The 5,578-nt window shown below is 40.4% G+C and overlaps 1 protein-coding gene across 3 annotated transcripts in view; it reads left to right on the top strand.

Annotated features, from left to right (window-relative positions):
• The window catches only part of TFCP2 (transcription factor CP2), a 62,016-nt gene that overhangs the window by 14,690 nt on the left and 41,748 nt on the right, over positions 1-5,578 (top strand). The window lies entirely within an intron of this gene.

The following is a 5,578-nucleotide window of genomic DNA, read 5'->3' as shown; positions in this document are numbered from 1 at the left end:
TGCTGTGAGCTGTGATGCCATGGCACTCTATCCAGGGAAATAGCTTAAGGCTCTGTCTCAAAAAAAGAATTTACCACAACTAAACCACTAAGAAATAGAAAATATAAATATACCCGTAACTAGCAAGGAGTTTACGTCAGTAATCAAAATTTTCCCAACAAAAAAATCTCTGGACCTGATAGTTTCACTGGTGAATTCTACTAATATTTAAAGAATTAACACCAGAACTCCTGAAACTTTTCAAAAAATTTAGGAGGGAACACTTAGTGTTCATTTTATGAAGCCATTATTATCTTTATATCAGAGTGCTACAGAGATACTAATAAACCTATAGGCCAGTATCTGACATGAACAATGACGCACACATCCTCAACAACATACAAACAGACCAAATTCAGCAATATAGTAAAGGAATTATACACCATGACCAAGTGAGATTTCATTCCTGGATTGTAAAAATCTTTCAACTTAGGAAAATTGATCATTGTCACATACCACATTAACAGAATGAAAGAAGGAAATAATATTCTTTTTTTTTTAAAGACAAGTCTCACTATGTCACCCTCAGTAGAGTGCTGTGACGTCACAGCTCATAGCCACCTCAAACTCTTGGGCTTAGGTGATTCTCCTGCCTCAGCCTCCCACACAGCTGGGCCCACAGGTTCCTGCCACAATGCACAGTTATTTATTTATTTTTTTCAAATAGTTGTCACTGTTTAGCTGGCCTGGGCCGCATTCGAACCCACCAGCTGTGGTGTATGTGGCCGGCGCTGAGCCAACATATTTATCTTAGTTAATGTAGAAGAATAATTTGACAAAATTCAGTACCCTTGCATGATAAAAACACTCTGTAAACAAGGAATAGAAGGAAACTATCTCAACATAAAAGCCACACATTATACTAAGCAAATATTATACTCATTGGTGGAAGAAAGAAATCTTTTGCTCTAAGGTCAGGAGCAAGGCAAGAACGCCCACTTTTTGCCACTTCTATTTAGCATAGTACTGGAAGTTCTAGTGAGAGCAGTTAGGCTGCAAAATAAAACACATGTAAATTGGAAAGGAAGAAGTAAAATCCCTGTTTGCTGATATGATCTGTATGTAGAAAACTCTTAAGATTCCCCAATATACTGTTAGAACTAATACATGAATTCAGTAAAGTAGCAAGTTGTAAAGTCTATGCACAAAAAGTAGATGCTTTGGTATACACTAACAAACTGAAAAAGAACTCAAGGAAACAGTTAACATTTACAGTGGTATCAAAAGGAATAAAATACTTAGAAATTATCTAAGGAGGTAAAAGATTTACAAAGAGAAACTGCAAAACATTTCTAAAGACATGAATGAAAACCTAAATAAATGGAAAGACATCCTGTGTTCACAGAATGCAAAATATGTTAGGATATTGTTAGGATGTCAGTATACTATCCCAAAAGGCCAGGTATAGTGGCTCATGCCTGTAATCCCAGCACTTTGGGAGGCCAAGACAGGAAGATTGCTGGAAGCCAGGAGTTCCAGATCAGCTTAAGCAACAGCAAGACCCCATCTTTACAAAAAAAAAATTTAAAAATTAGCTGAACCTGCATGTAACTATATTCCCAGCTGCATAGGAGGCTGAGGCAGGAGATTTGCTTGAGACTAGGAGTTCCAGGCTGTAGTGAACTGTGATTATGCCACTATACTCCAGCATGGGCAACAGAGACCCTGTCCTAAGAAAAAAGAAAAAAAGAAAAATCCTAACCCCAAATGATTTCTTGATTTAATACAATCCCCATCAAAAGCCCAATGACTTTTTTTTTGGTCAGAAAATGACAAACATCTTGAAATTCGTATGGAAATTTCAGGGGATCCTGAATAGCAAAAACATTTCTGAATGAGAAGAACAAAGCTAGGGGACTCATACTTCCTGATTTGAAAATTTACTATAGTGCTATAGTAATCAAAAGAGTGTGGTGATGGCATATAGACAGATATATAAACTGATGGAATAGGCTAGAAAGCCCCAAAATAAACCCTCAAATACAGCAGAACATCCATAATTGACTACTTCCTTAAGTTAGAATGTCCATAATTGATCACCTCCTTAAGTTAGAACATCCATTATTGACCACCTCCTTAAGTTGACCTGATTTTCGTAGACTAGTCTTGGACCACATGTACGCATCATTACAGTAGGCCTAGTTCCTTATGTTGACCAGTTCGTTACAGTCCTTGGGTGGTCAACTTATAGTGGTTTTATTATATATGGTCACATGATTTTTTTTTTTTTTTGAGACAGACTCACTATGTTGCCCTTCCTTGATGGAGTGTCGTGGCGTCATAGCTCACAGCAACCTCAACTTAATGTGATTCTCTTGCCTCAGCCTCCGATGTAGCTGGGACAACAGGTGCCTGCCACAGTTGTAGTTGTCATTGTTGTTTAGCAGGTCCAGGCCAGGTTCAAACATGTCAGCCTCAGTGAATGTGTATGTGGCCAGTGCCCTAACCACTGATCTCTGGGTGAGCCTGGTCACATGATTTTTGATAAGGATACCAAAACCATTGCCAGGGGAGGAGGGATTCAGGGAAGGCAGTCTTCAAAAAATGGTACTGGGAAAACTGGATATCCACATGCAAAATAATGAAGTCAGACCCTTACCTAACACCATATAAAAAATTAATTTGAAATGGATCCATGACCTTAAGTTAAGACCTAAAACAAAACTCTTAGAAGAAAACACAAGAAATTCTACAGGTATTGTGGCTTATTCCTGTAGTTCCAGATAGTCAGGAGGTTGAAGCAGGAAGATTGTTTGAGCCCAGCAGTTGGAAGTTGCAGTTAGCTATGATGACACCACTGCACTCTGCCAGGATGATAGAGACTCTGTCTCAAAGAAAAAAAAGAATGTGTGTGTGTTTTAAATAATCAGTCTTTTGTCAGTTTTATATGTAGCCAGTATCTTTTACCAGTTTGTGATTTGCAATTTCACTTTCTTTATAATGCTGTTTATAAGATTTTATTAAAATTAACTTTACCATTAACGGTACACTAATGCAAAGGTGTTTTTGGTGTGTGTGGTTAGGGGCAAAATTTACATCTGTAGAGAATCTCCATTGATGCAATCAGGTCTTTCAGCATCTAAGCTAGAAAAGATTAACTGGAGCCTCCACTGGGAAGATACCAGGACACCTGGTAGCAAGGCTTGCTGGGAACACTATTCCCTAACTACAGAGCATGCACAAACAGGGACATGATTAAAAATCTATCTGCATGGTTTGGTTCGCGTAGCACAGTGGTTACAGCACCAGCCACATACACCGAAGCTGGTGGGTTCGAACCCGGCCTGGGCCCCCTAAACAACAATGACAGCTGCTACAAAAAATAGCTGGGTGTTGTGGCAGGCATCTGTAGTCCTAGCTACTTGGGAGGCTGAGGCAAGAGAATCGCTTAAGCCCAAGAGTTTGAGTTTGCTGTGAGCTGTGATGCCACAGCACTCTGAAGGCGACATAGACTCTGTCTCAAAAAAAAAAAAAAAATTTGTCTGCGACTCGAGGACTGATCATAGAAGAAACTGCAAAGAGCCATAGGGCTCAACAAAGATCCTTCAACTCTGTAGCCTCAGTTGCCCGAGATAATCCAGTAGGTCTAGATTTCCTCTTGACTAAAGAAGGAGGAGTCTGTGCTGTGTTAAACACAACCTGCTATTTATATGTATAAATACCTCAGGAAAATGGAAACCTGAATAAAAAAAGTTTCCCAGCAAGGTTTGTGGCTACCATAGAGCTCTACTAGTTACTGCTTGGTTTTCAGTATTATTCACTTGATTCCTCAGGACTTAAGATTAGTTCTGCAGGAACTCGTGAAGCTAGGACTCTCCTTATCCTAGAACTCATTATCGATCTTACAATCCGCTGTTCACTAAATACTGTTCTAAAACTCTACATGAAAGTACTTATGTAAAATTAATGAAGGGCCACGAGGTAGGGACTGTGGTAGGAGAAATACATATAGGAACAACCTTTGTTCCCTAGTTTGCTTTCCTGTAAATGACATACTACTCAGGAATCATACGGCTGATGGTCATAAAGAATATAAGCTTTCTTCTTGCTCCCATAGATAACATCACTCTTGTGAAACCTGTGACTAGTTTTTGAGATATCTTCTGGGCCCTGTATTCTGGTAGAATGGCTGACCCACCCAGACCAGTGGCCCACACCATACCAAGGAACTGACTTAACTGGTCTTGTAACCCCTACCCAGGAATTTAGCACAGGAAGACAGTTTTACACCTCTATGATTCTATACCAAACCCAGACCCAATTGTTTAGCTCTTTGACAAACTATCTTTAAAGACTCTCTCTCCCAAATTCTTGGGGATACAGATTTGAGAACTTCTTCCCATCTACTAACATGGCGCCTGTGACACTTTTGCTGTAACCCCTACTGTCTTAGTGTATTGGCTTCCTCTTAGACAGCAGGCAGTGAGTATAGTGTCTTTCTGTACAGCAGGAAGGGGGACTAGACAGATTGTCCTGCTCTGAAGCCAGATCTGGTAACGGGCGGGGGTCGGGGGGACAAGATGAGCAAAACAGAAAATCTCTAAAAGATAGGTAATAAGTAGTGCATGCCAGTGAAGGGGGAAGTTTAACTGCAATGGGAGGGGGAAGCACCAGGTGGTAGATATTTTGAATCTGAAAAACAGCTTTGAGCCCAACACTATGAAGGGCTAAGAGCAGATTCCCTTAGTCACAAGAAAAAAACAAAAAGTTTTTTCGGTTTTTTCTATTGGTGTTTTCTTGGTCATGTCATACTGTGATGGTGGACACCAGATCTTTAAACTGTCAGATTCCCTTGGATATATAACCCAACAATACTGTTGCAAACTGCCGTTTTTTCACCTAAATGGGAAGAGTCAGTGACTTCAGAAATGTAATAAAAGGGCCTACTACTAATGATGCCACAGGTGATGTTTTTAATTAGCAGTGTTTTAATGAGACTTGTGGGCTGGTAAGACCTAATCCTGTAATACATGGAAAAAAACTGAGAAAGCAGGGCTATATCTGGCCAGTCTCCGGAGGTAGGCCTATGCTGATTTGGATTTCTTTGACTAAACTTTTTATTTATTTATTTATTTATTTATTTATTTTTGAGACAGAGCCTCAAGCTATCCCCCTGGGTAGAGTGCTGTAGCATCACAGCTCACAGCAACCTCCAACTCCTGGGCTCAAGTGAGTCTCCTGCCTCAGCCTCCCAAGTAGCTGGGACCACAAGTGCCCACCACAACACCTGGCTATTTTTTTGTTGCAGCTTTGTTGTTTTGGCGGACCCAGGCTGGATTTGAACCTGCCACCTTAGGTTTATGTGGCTGGCGCCTTAGGCACTTGAGCCATAGGCACTGAGCCGAAACTTTTTATTTTTTTGAGACAGAGTTTCACTATGTCACCCTCAGTAGAGTGCTGTGGTGTCACAGCTCACAGCAATCTCGAACTCTTGGGCTTAAGTGATTCTCTTGCTTTAACCTCCCGAGTAGCTGGGACTACAAGTGCCCACCACAATGTCCAGCTATTTTTTTTTTTTTGAGACAGAGCCTCAAGCTAT

This window comes from Otolemur garnettii, unplaced genomic scaffold (assembly GCF_000181295.1).
Source record: "Otolemur garnettii isolate 467f Iridium unplaced genomic scaffold, OtoGar3 scaffold00043, whole genome shotgun sequence".
Taxonomy (NCBI): Eukaryota; Metazoa; Chordata; class Mammalia; order Primates; family Galagidae; genus Otolemur; species Otolemur garnettii.
The sequence above is the reverse complement of the archived record's forward strand: the minus strand, read 5'-3'. Positions and strand labels throughout refer to the sequence as shown.